Consider the following 19,229-nt stretch of genomic DNA (forward strand, 5'->3'; position numbering starts at 1 on the left):
ACGTCTCTTCCAAGGGGCATTGAAGTGCCTCCTAATTTTTGGCAGCCCTTGCATTCACTGCATAGGCTAACACTATGGGAGACTCTCCTTTCTAATGGGAATTTGTTGTTACTGTGGCACGGCTCTGTGTGTCTTTAAATTCTTAGTGGGGTTTTTCCTAAAATTTGTCAGCCGTTGGACTCACTGCATACCCTATAACTGTGACAACAAGAGACAAAGGGGAGGTTTTAAGATGCAAGTAGAAAACAGTTTTTATGAAATGTTTAAATACACTTAAAAAGTACATGTGAAATCCATAAAAATATGTTATCCATGATGTGTATAAAGGAGAGCAGATACCCCAAACAAAGTGGTCAGTCCTCAGGTAAGCAGTACAAAGGGAGAGTTGTAATAAAATGCAACAAAGCGTCAGCACTTGACACACCTGGCCACTAGAAGACTTGAAGGACAGGAGAGCAGACAATGCTGCTAAAGTTCCCCACAATATATCAGAGCAAAAAATTATAAGAGGCAACAGTTGGTACATATAATAGTACAGTGTGCTGAAAAATGGAGCATAAGTTGACAGGAGTGTAAAGACACTTACCCAAGGGCTGAGGACCCACCCAGTGGGGATGAAAGAGTGCAGAAACACCTACCCAACTCGCTTTTCGCGTAGACAATGCGTTGCTTTCTCAAGGGATGTATAGCAGACCCTCTCCTTTCTAATGGAAACATGTCGTACTTGTTACTGTGGCCCTGCTCCGTGTGTCTTTAAATTCTTTGTGGGGTTTTTCCTAAAATTGGTCAGCCGTTTGACTCACTGCATACCCTATAACTGTATAGCAGATTCTCTCCTTTCTAATGGGAACATGTCGTACTTGTTACTGTGGCCCTGCTCTGTGTGTCTTTAAATTCTTAGTGTGGTTTTTCCTAAAATTGATCAGCCGTTGAACTCACTGCATACCCTATAACTGTATAACCTACAAAAGACAAAAAATATATCTCATACCCTACCATCATTATATATAAATGTAAAGCAAAGTTGCATATTAAATATAGGGTACTTAGTGAACTATTTTTGATCAAAAAAAGTATACAAGCCGTCCCACCAGCGACAAGGTGACCCTAAATTGGGATGGTACCTACACTGTCTATATTAAAAACCTTACTGTATATCAAAGTTGAAGTAATGCATATAAAAGGGTAGACAAATAGGACCGGGTCCCAACTTCAGACCACCTAGGCCCGTGGTAAGCTACATATAAACTAATCAGCTCACAAAGGGGATGCCACAACCTTAATTTGCACAGAATGCAAACAAGACAAAAAACCAAGCAATGTGAACTGAGGTCTAAGATGGTACACATGCAAGAAATAGGAGCATATTCACACTAGCAAAAAGAAGCAAAACCTACAAAAGACAAAAAATATATCTCATACCCTACCATCATTATATATAAATGCAGTGCAAAGTTGCATATTAAATATAGGGTACTTAGTGAACTATTTTTGATCAAAAAAAGTATACAAGCCGTCCCACCAGCGACAAGGTGACCCTAAATTGGGACGGTACCTACACTGTCCTACACCGGTCCTATTTGTCTACCCTTTTATATGCATTACTTCAACTTTGATATACAGTAAGGTTTTTAATATAGACAGTGTAGGTACCGTCCCAACTTAGGGTCACCTTTTTGCTGGTGGGACGGCTTGTATACTTTTTTTGATCAAAAATAGTTCACTAAGTACCCTATATTTAATATGCAACTTTGCTTTACATTTATATATAATGATGGTAGGGTATGAGATATATCTTTTGTCTTTTCTTGGTTTTGCTTCTTTTTGCTAGTGTGAACATGCTCCTATTTCTTGCATGTGTACCATCTTAGACCTCAGTTCACATTGCTTGGTTTTTTGTCTTGTTTGCATTCTGTGCAAATTAAGGGTGTGGCATCCCCTTTGTTGAGCTGATTAGTATATATGTAGCTTACCATGGGCCTAGGTGGTCTGAAGTTGGGACCCGGTCATATTTGTCTACCCTTTTATATGCATTACTTCAACTTTGATATACAGTAAGGTTTTTAATATAGACAGTGTAGGTACTGTCCCAATTTAGGGTCACCTTGTCGCTGGTGGTACGGCTTGTATACTTTTTTTGATAAAAATAGTTCACTAAGTACCCTATATTTAATATGCAACTTTGCTTTACATTTATATATAATGATGGTAGGGTATGAGATATATTTTTTGTCTTTTGTAGGTTTTGCTTCTTTTTGCTAGTGTGAACATGCTCCTATTTCTTGCATGTGTACCATCTTAGACCTCAGTTCACATTGCTTGGTTTATTGTCTTGTTTGCATTCTGTGCAAATTAAGAGTGTGGGATCCCCTTTGTTGAGCAGATTAGTATATATGTAGCTTACAACGGGCCTAGGTTGTCTTAAGTTGGGACCCGGTCCTATTTGTCTACCCTTTTATATGCATTACTTCAACTTTGATATACAGTAAGGTTTTTAATATAGACAGTGTAGGTACCGTCCCAATTTAGGGTCACCTTGTCGCTGGTGGGACGGCTTGTATACTTTTTTGATCAAAAATAGTTCACTAAGTACCCTATATTTAATATGCAACTTTGCTTTACATTTATATATAATAATGGTAGGGTATGAGATAAATTTTTTTCTTTTGTAGGTTTTGCTTCTTTTTGCTAGTGTGAACATGCTCCTATTTCTTGCATGTGTACTATCTGAGACCTCAGTTCACATTGCTTGGTTTTTTGTTTTGTTTGCATTCTGTGCAAATTAAGGGTGTGGCATCTCCTTTGTTGAGCTGATTAGTATATATGTAGCTTACCACGGGCCTAGGTGGTCTGAAGTTGGGACTCGGTCCTATTTGTCTACCCTTTTATATGCATTACTTCAACTTTGATATACAGTAAGGTTTTTAATATAGACAGTGTAGGACCGTCCCAATTTAGGGTCACCTTGTCCCTGGTGGGACGGCTTGTATACTTTTTTTGATCAAAAATAGTTCACTAAGTACCCTATATTTAATATGCAACTTTGCTTTACATTTATATATAATGATGGTAGGATATGATATATATTTTTTGTCTTTTGTAGGTTTTGCTTCTTTTTGATAGTGTGATCATGCTCCTATTTCTTGCTACTTTTTGCTAGTGTGATCATGCTCCTATTTCTTGCATGTGTACCATCTTAGACCTCAGTTCACATTGCTTGGTTTTTTGTCTTGTTTGCATTCTGTGCAAATTAAGGGTGTGGCATCCCCTTTGTTGAGCTGATTAGTATATATGTAGATTGCCACGGGCCTAGGTGGTCTGAAGTTGGGACCCGCTCCTATTTGTCTACCCTTTTATATGCATTACTTCAACTTTGATATACAGTAAGGTTTTTAATATAGACAGTGTAGGTACCGTCCCAATTTAGGGTCACCTTGTCGCTGGTGGGACGGCTTGTATACTTTTTTTGATCAAAAATAGTTCACTAAGTACCCTATATTTAATATGCAACTTTGCTTTACATTTATAGATAATGATGGTAGGGTATGAGATATATGTTTTGTCTTTTGTAGGTTTTGCTTCTTTTTGCTAGTGTGATCATGCTCCTATTTCTTGTATGAGTACCATCTTAGACCTCAGTTCACATTGCTTGGTTTTTTGTCTTGTTTGAATTCTGTGCAAATTAAGGGTGTCGCATCCCCTTTGTTGAGCTGATTAGTATATATGTAGCTTACCACGGGCCTAGGTGGTCTGAAGTTGGGACCCGGTCCTATTTGTCTACCCTTTTATATGCATTACTTCAACTTTGATATACAGTAAGGTTTTTAATATAGACAGTGTAGGTACCGTCCCAATTTAATGTCACCTTGTCGCTGGTGGGATGGCTTGTATACTTTTTTTGATCAAAACTAGTTCACTAAGTACCCTATATTTAATATGCAACTTTGCTTTACATTTATATATAATGATGGTAGGGTATGAGATATATTTTTTGTCTTTTGTAGGTTTTGCTTCTTTTTGCTAGTGTGAACATGCTCCTATTTCTTGCATGTGTACCATCTTAGACCTCAGTTCACATTGCTTGGCTTCCTATAACAGTATAGCAGACCCTCTCCTTTCAAATGGGAGCATGTCGTACCTTGTTACTGTGGCCCTGCTCTATGTGTCTTTAAATTCTTAGTGGGGTTTTTCCAAAATGAGCCATTGGACTCACTAGATACCCTATAACTTTATAGCAGACCCTCTCCTTTCTAATGGGAACATGTCGTACCTTGCTACTGTCGCTCCGGCTCCAAGGGTCTTTAAATTCTTAGTGGGGGTTTTCCTAAAATTGGTCAGCCGTTGAGCTCACTGCATACCCTATTACTGTATAGTAGACCCTCTCCTTTCTAATGGGAACATGTCATACCTTGTTACTATGGCCCTGCTGCATGTGTCTTTAAATTCTTAGTGGGGTTTTTCCTAAAACTGGTCAGCCGTTGGACTCACTGCATACTCTATAACTGTATAGCAGATCTTCTCTTTTCTAATGGGAACATGTCATACCTTGTTACTATGGCCCTGCTGCATGTGTCTTTAAATTCTTAGTGGGGTTTTTCCTAAAACTGGTCAGCTGTTGGATTCACTGCATACCCTATAACTGTATAGCAGATCCTCTCCTTTCTAATGGGAACATGTCGTACCTTGTTACTGTCACTCCGGCTCCGTGTGTCTTTAAATTTTAGTGAGGTTGTTCCTAAAATTAGTCAGCCGTTGAACTCACTGCATACCCTATTACTGTATAGTAGACTCTCTCCTTTCTAATTCGAACATGTTGTACCTTGTTACTGTGGCCCTGCTCCATGTGTCTCTAAATTCTTAGTGGGGTTTTTCCTAAAATTGGTCAGCCGTTGGACTCACTGCATACCCTATAACTGTATAGCAGATCCTCTCCTTTCTAATGGGAACATGTCGCACCTTGTTACTGTGGCCCTGCTCTATGTGTCTTTAAATTCTTAGTGTGGTTTTTCCTAAAACTGGTCAGCCCTTGGACTCACTGCATACACTATAACTGTGTAGCAGATCCTCTCCTTTCTAATGGGAACATGTCGTATTTGTTACTGTTGCCCTGCTCCGTGAGTCTTTAAATTCTTAGTGAGGTTTTTCCTAAAATTGGTCAGCCGTTGAACTCACTGCATACCCTATAACTGTATAGCAGATCCTCTCCTTTCTAATGGGAACATGTCGTACCTTGTTACTGTGGCCCTGCTGCATGTGTCTTTAAATTCTTAGTGGGGTTTTTCCTAAAACTGGTCAGCCGTTGGACCCACTGCATACCCTATAACTGTATAGCAGATCCTCTCCTTTCTAATGGGAACATGTCGCACCTTGTTATTGTCGCTCCTGCTCCTTGTGTCTTTAAATTCTTAGTGGGGTTTTTCCTAAAATTAGTCAGCCGTTGAACTCACTGCATACCCTATTTCAGTATAGTAGACCCTCTCCTTTCTAATGCGAACATGTCGTACCTTGTTACTATGGCCCTGCTCCATGTGTCTTTAAATACTTAGTGGGGTTTTTCCTAAAATTGGTCAGCCGTTGGACTCACTGCATACCATATAACTGTATAGCAGATCCTCTCCTAATGGGAAAATGTCGTACCTTGTTACTATGGCCCTGATCCATGTGTCTTTAAATTCTTAGTTGGGTTTTTACTAAAATTGGTCAGCCATTGGACTCACTGCATACCCTATAACTGTATAGCAGACCCTCTCCTTTCTAATGGGAACATGTCGTACCTTGTTATTGTGGCCCTGCTCTATGTGTCTTTAAATTCTTAGTGTGGTTTTTCCTAAAACTGGTCAGCCATTGACTCACTGCATGCCCTATAACTGTATAGCAGACCCTCTCCTTTCTAATGGGAACATGTCGTATTTGTTACTGTTGCCCTACTCCGTGTGTCTTTAAATTCTTAGTGAGGTTTTTTACTAAAATTGGTCAGCCGTTGGACTCACTGCATACCCTATAACTGTATAGCAGACCCTCTCCTTTCTAATGGGAACATGTCATACCTTGTGTAACATACCTGGCGGTGTCCTTGCATAGTGGTCCATCTCCCACTGTGCAAGAGCGCGCACTTGATCTCCTGTCCAGAATGTCTCTCTGGCTTCCCTCCATGCTGTCTGTTTGTGTCTGTTTCTGCTGCTTAAGGGCGGCGCCCGATCACTTCCTGCTTTTTGTACCTGCTGTGGGTCACACCCCTTGTGCGTCCTCAGCCTATTGCTGTCTGTCACCTGGTATATAGCTCAGCTGCTTCAATCAATCCCTGCCTGAGCATAGTGTTTCATTCAGTGTGTGCTTGCACTCTGAAGGTGCCAGGTCCCGTTCTGTGTTCTCTTGTCTGCCTATCCTGGAGGCTGTATTTCTAGGCCTGTCTGAACACGCTCCTAGCCTGTTCCTCCTGCCTTCTAGGGGCCGATTACCTAGACCCGCTCCTGTATCTTGTCTGTCCTGTCTGAACATGCTCCTAGCCTGTTCCTCCCGCCTTCTAGGGGCCGATTACCTAGACCCGCTCCTGTATCTTGTCTATCCTGTCTGAACACGCTCCTAGCCTGTTCCTCCTGCCTTCTAGGGGCCGATTACCTAGACCCGCTCCTGTATCTTGTCTGTCCTGTCTGAACATGCTCCTAGCCTGTTCCTCCCGCCTTCTAGGGGCCGATTACCTAGACCCGCTCCTGTATCTTGTCTGTCCTGTCTGAACACGCTCCTTGCCTGTTTGTCCCGCCTCTTTGGGGGCCGTATTCCCAGACCCGCTCCTGTATCCCGCTGCAGTGTCGGTCTCCTCTGTACACTCAGTTCCAGTCTGAACTCTCTCCTATCCTTTACCTGTTTTGCCTCTATGTCCGTTCTTTTCCTTTTTCTGCAGAGTCTGAACTCGCACCTAACTCCTGCTTGTTGTCTCTGTACTCCCGTTTGTGAGTTTGTGGTCCACTCGTTACTTCACTGCAAGTACCCTGTGGGTATCTGGCTCTGCCTTTCTCTTCCTGTCTGTTCCGTGTGAACAGAGCCCAGTCCCCCCTTCTCTGCCTTGCTCACCGCTCCGGCGGTTTTAGCCTGCTCTGACTCCTTTGCTCACCGCTGCGGCGGTTCTAGCCTGCTCTGACTCCTTTGCTCACCGCTGCGGCGGTTCTAGCCTGCTCTGACTCCTTTGCTCACTGCTCCGGCGGTTCTAGCCTGCTCTGACTCCTTTGCTCACCGCTCCGGCAGTTCTAGCCTGGTCTGACTCCTTTGCTCACCGCTCCGGCGGTTCTAGCCTGCTCTGACTCCTTTGCTCACCGCTCCGGCGGTTCTAGCCTGCTCTGACTCCTTTGCTTACCGCTCCGGCGGTTCTAGCCTACTCTGACCCTTTTCCTCGCTGCTCCGGCAGCCTTGCTCCGCTCTGACCCTTTTGCTCACTGCTCCGGCAGTCTCGCTCAGCTCTGACCCTTTGCTCACCGCTCCTGGCGGCCTTGTCCTGCTCTACTCTTGCTCACCGCTCCAGGCGGCCTTGTCCTGCCCTGTTCATGCTCACCTCTCTGGGCGGCCTCACTTTGATGTGTTTGTCCGCCACATCTGTGGTTCTGTTCCTGAGTCCCAGTGTGTACTGGGTCCTATCCCGCCAGTGTCACTACCTGCTAGTGCCTCCCTGTCTGCACTCTAGCTGTGCTTGCCTGTACCCCTCTGCCTGTATTGTTCCTGAGTCCCAGTGTGTACTGGGTCCTATCCCGCCTGTGTTCCTACCTGCTAGTGCCTCCCTGTCTGCACTCTAGCTGTTCTTGCCTGTACCCCTCTGCCTGTATTGTTCCTGAGTCCCAGTGTGTACTGGGTCCTATCCCGCCAGTGTCCCTACCTGCTAGTGCCTCCCTGTCTGCACTCTAGCTGTGCTTGCCTGTACCCCTCTGCCTGTATTGTTCCTGAGTCCCACTGTGTACTGGGTCCTATCCCGCCTGTGTTCCTACCTGCTAGTGCCTCCCTGTCTGCACTCTAGCTGTGCTTGCCTGTACCCCCCTGCCTGCATACCCGCCTGCCTGCATACCAGTCGTGCCTGCCTATACCCACCTGTCTGTGCGCCAGCCTAACCATCCTGTTCCTGTATTCCCCTGTGTGGGTCAACAGCCGTGTCCGGGGTCTGTCCTGGAGTAGCACCTGGTCCCTCTGCTCGGTTCCTCCTTGGTGCACTGGCGTCGTATGCCGTCGTGCGACCCTGGTCGGATCGGGTGAATACCTAGTTACGACCCTCCAGGCATTCACTCTCCGGCACGGTCCAGTGGAATCACACGCACACGCCGCTCAACCCGGGCGTCTGCATTACACCTTGTTACTATGGCCCTGCTGCATGTGTCTTTAAATTCTTAGTGGGGTTTTTCCTAAAACTGGTCAGCCGTTGGATTCACTGCATACCCTATAACTGTATAGCAGATCCACTGCTTTCTAATGGGAACATGTCGTACCTTGTTGCTGTCACTCCGGTTCCGTGTGTCTTTAAATTTTAGTGAGGTTTTTCCTAAAATTAGTCAGCCGTTGAACTCACTGCATACCCTATTACTGTATAGTAGGCCCTCTCCTTTCTAATGCGAACATGTCGTACCTTGTTACTGTGGCCCTGCTCCATGTGTCTTTAAATTCTTAGTGGGGTTTTTCCTAAAATTGGTCAGCCGTTGGACTCACTGCATACCCTATTACTGTATAGCAGATCCTCTCCTTTCTAATGGGAACATGTTGCACCTTGTTATTGTAGCCCTGCTCTATGTGTCTTTAAATTCTTAGTGTGGTTTTTCCTAAAACTGGTCAGCCCTTGGACTCACTGCATACACTATAACTGTGTAGAAGACCCTCTCCTTTCTAATGGGAACATGTCGTATTTGTTACTGTTGCCCTGCTCCGTGAGTCTTTAAATTCTTAGTGAGGTTTTTCCTAAAATTGGTCACCCTTTGGACTCACTGCATACCCTATAACTGTATAGCAGATCCTCTCCTTTCTAATGGGAACATGTCGTACCTTGTTACTGTGGCCCTGTTGCATGTGTCTTTAAATTCTTAGTGGGGTTTTTCCTAAAACTGGTCAGCCGTTGGACCCACTGCATACCCCATAACTGTATAGCAGATCCTCTCCTTTCTAATGGGAACATGTCGCACCTTGTTATTGTCGCTCCTGCTCCTTGTGTCTTTAAATTCTTAGTGGGGTTTTACCTAAAATTAGTCAGCCGTTGAACTCACTGCATAGCCTATTTCAGTATAGTAGACCCTCTCCTTTCTAATGCGAACATGTCGTACCTTGTTACTATGGCCCTGCTCCATGTGTCTTTAAATACTTAGTGGAGTTTTTCCTAAAATTGGTCAGCCGTTGGACTCACTGCATACCATATAACTGTATAGCAGATCCTCTCCTAATGGGAAAATGTCGTACCTTGTTACTATGGCCCTGCTCCATGTGTCTTTAAATTCTTAGTTGGGTTTTAACTAAAATTGGTTAGCCATTGGACTCACTGCATACCCTATAACTGTATAGCAGACCCTCTCCTTTCTAATGGGAACATGTCGTACCTTGTTATTGTGGCCCTGCTCTAGGTGTCTTTAAATTCTTAGTGTGGTTTTTCCTAAAACTGGTCAGCCGTTGACTCACTGCATGCCCTATAACTGTATAGCAGACCCTCTCCTTTCTAATGGGAACATGTCGTATTTGTTACTGTTGCCCTACTCCGTGTGTCTTTAAATTCTTAGTGAGGTTTTTTACTAAAATTGGTCAGCCGTTGGACTCACTGCATACCCTATAACTGTATAGCAGACCCTCTCCTTTCTAATGGTAACATGTCGTGCCTTGTTACTGTGGCCCTGCTCCATGTGTCTTTAAATGCTTAGTGGGGTTTTTCCTAAAATTGGTCAGCCGTTGGACTCACTGCATATCCTATAACTGTATAGCAGAACCTCTCCTAATGGGAAAATGTCGTACCTTGTTACTCTGGTCCTGCTCCATGTGTCTTTAAATTCTTAGTTGGGTTTTTCCCAAATTTTGTCAGCCCTTGCAGTTACAGCATGGGCATTACCACTATAGGAGACCCACTCCTTTATAATGGGAACATTTTTTTTACTGAGATCCTCCTCTATGTCTCTTCAAAGGGGTATTGGATTGAGTCTAAATTTTTAGCAGCCCTTGCAGTCACTGGATATGCAATAACAGTATAGGAGACCCACTTGTTAATAATGGGAACAACAAATCATAGCCGGCTGATGGCTCTCTAACAATAGCTAGGGCCGACTGCTGGCCTTTTAAGAATAGTAAGGGCCATCTGATGTCACTTTAAAAATAGGCTTTATGACTTTCAGAGTCCCTCCATCATAAATAAAAAAGGATGTGTCTGATGTGTCACACACCACATTGCCAGATAAGGTTGTAAAATGTTAAAATGACTTTTCCCGGTGAATGCATTTGTCTTAAAAAATAACGTAAAAAAAACAAAACAATAGGATCTTTCTTTAGTATAAAAAACAGCGTCACCAATTTAACCTCAATGTAATCACATTGTTTAGCTCATGCACCTCCTCCTCCATCTCCGAAATGATCACATCAGTCACAAGCTGACAGCACTGCAGCACTGCCTTGGCCAAGATGCAACAGGCTGTGCTGAAGATAACATGCTTAATTCTTAGGTGACAAACTGCCCAGCGCTGCAGAGTTAAAAGCTGTAACACAGCAGCCTGATCTGGGGCTCTCACCGCTGAACATACAGCCAAGCATGGTCGTGTGTGACAATGGGTGGATCCTGGTGAGGGAGAAATGACAGCCGGAGTAGATACTGTTTCCCTCTATGCCAGTCCTTTCACCAAGCTAAAGAATATGGCTGTGGTGAAATACAACTCCCACTGAGAAGCTGTTCCAGATTGAAAAACATTGTGCCCACCAGAGGATTTGATTCTGAGGGCTAACCTTTCTCACCTGCTCAAGAGCCCCATAGCAGCTGCAAAGTTAGCGCTATCATGAACTCTCCTGAGGTAGAAGCCAAGGCACACCAGAGGATTCTCTGGTGGGAACGTCCAACCCTGTCGAGAAGCAGTCCTGGCTAAGAAAAGTGTGTGGAAAGGTTCCCGGACACTCTATAGATGCTTTTTTACTGAGGAGGAATCAAATGCAAACACAGGGAGAACATACTAAGTCCTTGCAGATGTTGTCCTTGCTGGGATTTGAACCCAGGATCCCAGTGCTGCAAGGCTTCAGTGCTAACCAATGATCCAATGTGCTGACGTTCACCCTCTAATATATAACAGCCTGGAGAAACTTGCACCTACTGCCACTCTATCTTCAGCTCCTTTGTGAGAAAATGTATTTGGGCAGCCACTCAGTCTACCAAATAAAATTCCTGAGTAGGAAATTGGGGATGGCTTCGCTACTGGTACTGGGGGCAGTGCTAATACCATGGCGTCGTACCATAGTTTGCTGGAAATATTCCAGGCTGGTAGGAGGCAAGCAAATTCCCACAGAAAAGTACCAGCAGTAATGTTCAGGCCACATTTCAAGTGCAAACAGCTTTAGAGGACTTCCTGTGAGAAATGACACACAGGGTAGATACGGTTTCAATCTATGCCAGTCCTTTCACCGAGCTAAATACAACTCTCAGCAAAAAAAGTTGTGGACAGGCTCCATTCCGTCCCTGGCCACATTCACCTGTCCACGTGTTTGTGGTTAGGCGGTCCTTCCCAGTAAGTGCACTGGGGAGGGTACGGGTAATGTTGTGGGACCTGTGCTTGTGGAAGGTGGAGACGATACCGTGAAATATAGTGGCGGCTGGGGAACGAGTATGGACACCTGGCCGCCGCCGACATGAGATTGTGAAAAGCTTCCGCCTCCAAGAGCTTAAAAGGCCATATTTCAAGTGCAAAGAGCTGCCCAGAAATCTGGCAGTTTAGTGTTGCGGCCTGTGGGTGGGTGGCTGGCTGTATACTTGCACTGGCATTCCAAATAACAGAAAACTTAGCAGTTGATGGCCTCTATCATCATCATGGCCTCACCTTGGCACTATGAACTCTCCTGAAGGAGAAGCCAGGGCCCGCCGGAGGAGTCTCCTGTTCTCTGATAGGCCTGTCCAACCCTGTCGAAAAGCAGCCCTGGCTAAGAAAAGTGTGGGGGAAGGTTCCCGGACTCTCTGTGGCTGCTTTTTTAATGTGGATCGGCCATGCTTATGCATGTTATTTCTCAAAACACATTACAGATCAGGTCATTGTCCAACTCTGTATTCAAGAAATTAAATGCGCAAAGAAAGATGTGTGTGTGTCAAAGTACCACCAACAAGTGCGAGTTGATGTTGTACGGGCTGCCATTGCTCTTGCAACAAGCTCAATTACAGGACTTCCTGGGAGAAATTACATGCAGGGTGCATACGGTTTCCCTCTATGCCAGTCCTTTCACCGAGCTAAATACAACTCTTAGCAAAAAAAGTTGTGGACTGGCTCCGTACCGTCCCTGGCCACATTCACCTGTCCACGTGTTTGTGGTTAGGCGGTCCTTCCAGTAAGTGCACTGCGGAGGGCATGGGTAATGTTGTGGGACCCGTGCTTGTGGAAGGCGGAGGCGATACTGGGAAATATAGTGGCGGCTGGGGACCGAGTATGGACCCCCGGCTGCCGCCGGTATGAGGTTGTGAAAAGCTTTCGCTTCCACGAGCCTAAAAGGCCACATTTCAAGTGCAAGCAGCTGTCAAAAATTTGGCAGTATAATATTGAAGCCTGTGGGTGGGTGGGTGGGTGGCTGCCCCATGCTGTTCCCATGTCTTTTCAGCACTGTATGCATGTGTCTGATGATGTGTCACACACCACATGGCCAGATAAGGTTGTAAAATGTTAAAATGACATTTCCTGGTGAATGCATTTGTCTTGGTTGAAAGCAATTCAAAAGTGCAAAAACGCATCAAAAACGCTACGTATGCACATAGCCCAAGTTGTGGAGGAGTATTTTTGTTTTTGATTATTTATTTTGCCTTATATACAAGTCATTACCCTGGAAAGGATGTTCCTTAACATATTTCCCAGGAAAATCCATTTAGGTTTCGTTTTTGTATGTTTTATTGTGAGTCCGTAAAAGTAGCATAATACTCTAACCATGTTGCTGACAGTAGTGATTGGGGGTCAGAGATGCTTCCAGGGGTCTTCCCCATACTGTCCCCATGTCATTTGAGCACTGTTCCCATCTATTTGGGCAATTTTTGAGGCCCTCTGCAGACAGCCGGGGGCAGCCGCCTGAAAAATGCTCAAGTTTCTCATAGACTTACATTGGGCTCGTTGCTCGGGTCGAGCACCCAAGTATTCCAATTTGCTCAACCCGAGCAACGAGTACCCGAGCATTTTAGTGCTCTCTCATCACTACTGCTCACCAGTTCCAGGATCCTGATTTTCCAATCTGCAGTCCGCTGGAACTCAGCAGTAAAAGCCTGGGTTCAGGCCTTTGGTGGGTCAAGAATATTGGCTGGATCAGGACCACAGCCTTCTGCCACCTCTGCTGTTGCAACAGCCTCCTCTGGCTCCGATATTCCTCCGGTAATTCCCTCAGGTGTCTTCTGCCATGTTTGGAGCCCACTAAGCACATAACACTACATGACTCAGAAATAGAACCCTACAAAAGTTTTAACAGCTTTTTCTCAGTTTTAGAGATCACAGAAATGTTCACAGACCACATAACACTGTATGGCTGAGAAGTGGAACCCTACAAAATTTTTAAAAGCTTTTTTTCTGTTCTAAAGATCACACAAATGTTCACAGACAACATACCACTGTACTGGCAGAGAAATGGAACCCAATAAAATTTTTAAAAGCTTTTTCTCAGTTTTAGAGGTAACAGAAATGTTCACTGTGTGGCTGAGAAATGAAACCCAGGAAAATGTTTCAACAATTTTGGGAGTGCTATATAACAGAAAAATTACCTCAAAGCACGTAATACTTGATGGATCATACTATATTAAATTTTTTCAGCCAATAACAGTAATGCCACTACAAAGATGGCTGCGGCATTACAGTGACTCACAGGCAATCACTGCAGGCTTATAGGCTGCGTAACAGGTGCAAAGGATGAGGGGCAGGGATTCGAGTTTGAATTCGAGCACCACCAATTGCTCACCGAGTTATGAGCACCTCCGAGCACCCTTATACTCGATGATAACCGAGTATCGCCGAGCAAATACGCATAGCCCTAATAATAACATATTGCCTTCATGGATTGTTATTCTATAGTTACTAATTTATTAAAGAGCAGATCTGTTATGATTATGGTTGGTTTATGAGTTTATCCCAAATGATATTGGTTGTTAGATGAAAGTTTATTGAAATCCCTTGATATGCACAGTAACAATATGGGCAAATTGATTAGAGTCCAATGATATATGCAATAGGACCTTTTTAATAGGACCTGCACAGTAATTATACAATAGGACTGAATATTTTCTCTGTTTCACAAGACCTTAACATGTGACTGTGACACCATCGCAATCCTGGTTTGGTGATTGGCATGTGATCCCATTAAAGATTCAATGGACCTTTACAGTACCGTAGCATGTGATTGTGACATCATTGCAATCCTGGTTTGGTGATTGGCCTGCGATCATCGTAGGACTGAATGTGGTCTCTGTGTTACAGGTCCTTAACATGCGACTGCGACATTATTGCAATTCTGGTTTGGTGATTGGCCTGCGAACACAGTAATGATACAATGGTACTGAATGTGGTCTCTGTCTTACAGGATTTTAGCATGTGACTGTAACATCATAACAATCCTTGTTTGGCCTGTGGTCACCATATGACTGAGTGATGTAATTTGATGATGTCACAGCTGAAGCATTAAAAGACCTTGAACTCTGTTTTTTTTTAAGTGATCCCCCCATGCACCTGTCGTTGCAACAATCACCTTCCACGTCCTTGTCCCAGCGCAGAGTTCAGTTGTCCATACCCCATTCCTTGGAATGCAAGCGCAAGTATGCAGCCAGCCACCCACCCACAGGCTGTAATACTATACTGCCAAATTTTTGACAGCTGCTTGCACTTGAAATGTGGCCTTCTAGGTTCATGGAGGCGGAAGCTGTCCACAACCTCATGGCGGCGGCGACCGGGTGACAATACTCAGTACCCAGCCGCCACTATTTCTCCCGGTGTCGTCTCTGCCTTCCACAAGCACAGGTTCCACAACATTACCCGTCCCCTCCCCAGTGCACTTACTGGGAAGGACCGCCTAACCATAAACACGTGGCCAAGTGAATGTGGCCAGGGCAGTACAGAGCCAGTCCACAGCTTTTTTTCTGAGAGTTGTATATACAGCCATATTCTTTAGCTTGGTGAAAGGACATGGGAAACTGTATCTACTCCAGTTGTTATTTCTCCCAGGAAGTCCTCTAAAACTGCTTGCACTTGAAATGTGGCCTTTTAGGCTCGTGGAGGCAGAAGCTGTCCACAAGCTCATGGCGGTGACGGCCGGGTGTCCATACTCGGTCCCCAGCTGCCACTATTTCTCCCGGTGTCGTCTCCACCTTCCACAAGCACGGGTCCCACAACATTACCCGTGCACTCACTGGGAAGGACCACCTAATCACAAACACTTGGACAATTGAATGTGGCTTGGGACGGTATGGAGACAGTCCACATTTTGTCGATGAGTTGTATTTCACCACAGTCATATGTTTCTTAGCCAGGACTGCTTCTCGACAGGGTTGGACGGTCCCACCAGAGAATCCTCTGGTGTGCCTTGGCTTCTACCTCAGGAGAGTTCATGATAGCTCTAACTTTGCAGCTGCTATGGGGCTCTTGAGCGGGTGAGAAAGGTTAACCCTCAGAATCAAATCCTCTGGTGGGCACAATGTTTTTCAATCTGGAACAGCTTCTCAGTGGGAGTTGTATTTCACCACAGCCATATTCTTTAGCTTGGTGAAAGGACTGACTGTTGGGAAACCGTATCTACTCTGGCTGTCATTTCTTCGTCACCAGGTTAAGCCCATTGTCTCACATGACCATGCCTGACTGTTTGTTCAGCGGTGAGAGTCACAGATCAGGCTGCTGTGTTATAGCTTTCAACAACTCTGCAGCACTGGGCGGCTTGTCACCTAATCATTAAGCATTTTAATTTCAGCACAGCTTGTTGCCGCTTGGACAAGGCAGTGCTTCAGTGCTTTCAGCTTGTGACTGATGTGGTCTTTCGGAGATGGAGGCAGAACTGGAGGGGGAGGTGCATGAGCTGAACAATGTGATTACATTGAGGTTGCATTGGTTTTTATACCAAAGAAAGATCCTACTGTGGTTTTTTTTTTACGTAATTTTTTAAGACAAATACATTCACCAGGAAATGTAATTTTAACATTTTACAACCTTATCTGGCCATGTGGTGTGTGACACATCATAAGACACATCCTGTTTCATATATGATGGAGGGACTCTGAAAGTCTCAAAGCCTATTTTTATAGGGCCATTAGGCGGCCTTCACTATTCTTAAAAGGCCAGCAGTCGGCCCTCGCTATTGTTTGAGAGCCATCAACCGGCTATGCTTTATTGTTCCCATTATTAATGAGTGGGTCTCCTATATTGCTATTGCGTATGTAGTGACTGCAAGGGCTGCCAAAAATTTGGAGGCACTCCAATGCCCCTTGAAAGAGACATAGAGGTCAAAGAGCCTCCTAAAAACAATGTTCCAATTATTAGGAAGTGGGTCTCCAATACTGTTTGCCTATGCAGCGACGCAATGGCTGCCAAAAATTTGGAGGAAATCCACTGTCCATTGCAAGAGACGTAGATATGTTGATATGGTACATATGGTGGTGATATGGTAGTGGAGGATGAGGATGCGGAGAAGGAGGAGGACAAGAGCAAATAGACAAAATGAGGAAGCGTACACCCATGTCTGGGTGTGAAGACAGAGGTGCATGGGAATAGCATTTTTACTTCCCAAAAAAAGACACTGTATTTGAGTTTATGTTATGCTGCTATCATTCGGTGGTGTTGAGGATTGCATTTGTGGCTCTCTCGCCTGTACTCCATGGTTGTCCAACGAACTATGACCTCGCTAGCGTTTTCAGATGGAAATTTTTTCACTAATTCCGCAACAAGGACCTTCTTCTACTGCCCCATTTTATTAGTCCTGTCCTGCAAATGAATAAGAGACATAACGTTCTCCCTGTAGTGTGGGTCTAGAAGCGTCACCAACCAGTAATGACTGTCACCCAAAATTTGGACAACGCGAGGGTCACGGGAAAGGCAGCGTAACATAAACTCAGCCATGTGTGCCAGACTGCAAAGAGGCAAGACTTCCGTGTCCTCACCAAGAGGACGACTGACCATGTTTTCCTCCTCATCCTCATCCTCCTCCTCCTCCCTGTCCTCAGGCCATCCACACTGAACAGACGGTATGGCAGTTGTGCAGGTGGTACCGTCCATAGTGCAGGAAACTAGCTCCTTTTCTTCCTCCACCTCCTCTTCCTCATTGCCACCCAATCCACGTTGGGATGAAATGAGGCTGGGCTGTGTGCAATCACCCTGTATGGTTCCTTGCTCCACCTCATCGTGCTCAGCCTGTGATGCATCCTCTGTAATTGAGAGCAGAGAGAATTTCAGAAAACAGAGAAGTGGGATGTTAACGCTAATTATGGCGTCATCACCGCTCACCATCTTGGTGGTGTCCTCAAAGTTTTGGAGGATGGTACATATGTCTGACATCCATGTCCACTCCTGAGGTTTTATGTGTGGAGTCTGACCTGAATACCGATGGCTTTTTTGATGCAGGTAGTCAACAACTGCCCTCTTCTGCACACAAATACTTCCTAACATCTGCAATGTAGAGTTCCAAAGCATGCAGACATCACACACCAGTCAGTGAGCTAGAAGATACAAACGCTGCTGAAGGACGGCAAGATCGGCGGAAGCTGTAGCTGTCATTTTAAAATGGGCACACAGGCAGCGTACATTAACAAGCAGATCTGACAGATCTGGGTAGGTTTTGAGAAACCACGAGGTTAAGCACATGGGCCAGGCATGGTACGTGTGTGAGCTCGCCTCGCCTCAGAGCCGCCATCAGGTTCCGGCCATTGTCACACACGACCATGCATGGCTGGGGGTTCATTGGTGTCAGCCACAGATCTGCCTGCACTTTCAGAGCTGTCCACAACTCTTCAGCATTGTGTGGTTTGTCTTGCGACTGATGTGGTTATTTCAGACATGGATGCTGAGAGGAGGAGGAGGTGCGGGAGCTGCAGACTGTGGGGGCAACCCTGATTGACCCAGGGCCCTCAATCCTCGGCGTCGGGAGGATGTGTTCCGTCCCAAGATCCGACTTGGTACCGGCTTCCACTAGGTTAACTCAGTGTGCAGTCAGCAAGATGTACCGTCCCTGACCACAAGCACTTGTCCACATGTCGCGGTTAGGTGGACTTTTCCAGTAACTGTGTTGTTGAGGGCACAGCTAATGTAGTGGGACATGTGCTTGTGTAATGCGGGGACGGCACACCTGGAGAAATAGTGGTGGCTGGGGACAGAGTACCGATGGATGGCCGCCGCCATCAGGTTGCGGAAAGCTTCTGTCTCCACAAGCCTAAAAGGTAACATTTCGAGCACAAGCATTCGCAAAATGTGTGAATTTAGTAGTGTGGCATGTGGGGTGTTAGCAGCGTATTTGCGCTTGCATTCCAAGGACTGGGGTAGGGACAACTGAATGCTGTGCTTGGGCAAGGACATAGATGTGCTTGCTAATGGTGCTAGTTGAGAGTATTCATTGACAGGTGCAGGGCGGGAGACATCTTGGCATGCGCCATTGACTTTGGATTGGCATGCATGCAAAACAGCAGAACAAGCAGTGGTGTCACCCACAGACACTGTTGCTGGAACCTGGGGTTTGGCCCATTTAGCCGGGTGCTTTGCTGCCATGTGCCTGATCATGCTGGTGGTGGTCAGGCTGCTAGTTTTGCTACCCTTGCTGATGCTGTCCTGGCAGGTGGTGCAAATGGCCTTTTTGGGGTTATCGGCAGAGTATTTAAAAAAGAACCAGACTCGGGAACACCTAACAGTTGTACTGGCAACTTCTGTCGTGCTGATGTTATGGGGAACGGTTGCCCGCCTTCTGTCTGTGGCCACCACACTGCTTGTTCTTGACTGCTGTGGTGCTACGCCTCCCTCCCCCTGTGTTCTGCTGTCCTCGCTCTGCATGTCACCTTGCCAGGTTGGGTTAGTGACTTCATCGTCCACCACCTCATCTTGCACCTCGGG

This window comes from Phyllobates terribilis, unplaced genomic scaffold (genome assembly GCF_046119375.1).
Source record: "Phyllobates terribilis strain yellow unplaced genomic scaffold, ASM4611937v1 Scaffold_11__3_contigs__length_659146591, whole genome shotgun sequence".
Classification (NCBI taxonomy): Eukaryota; Metazoa; Chordata; class Amphibia; order Anura; family Dendrobatidae; genus Phyllobates; species Phyllobates terribilis.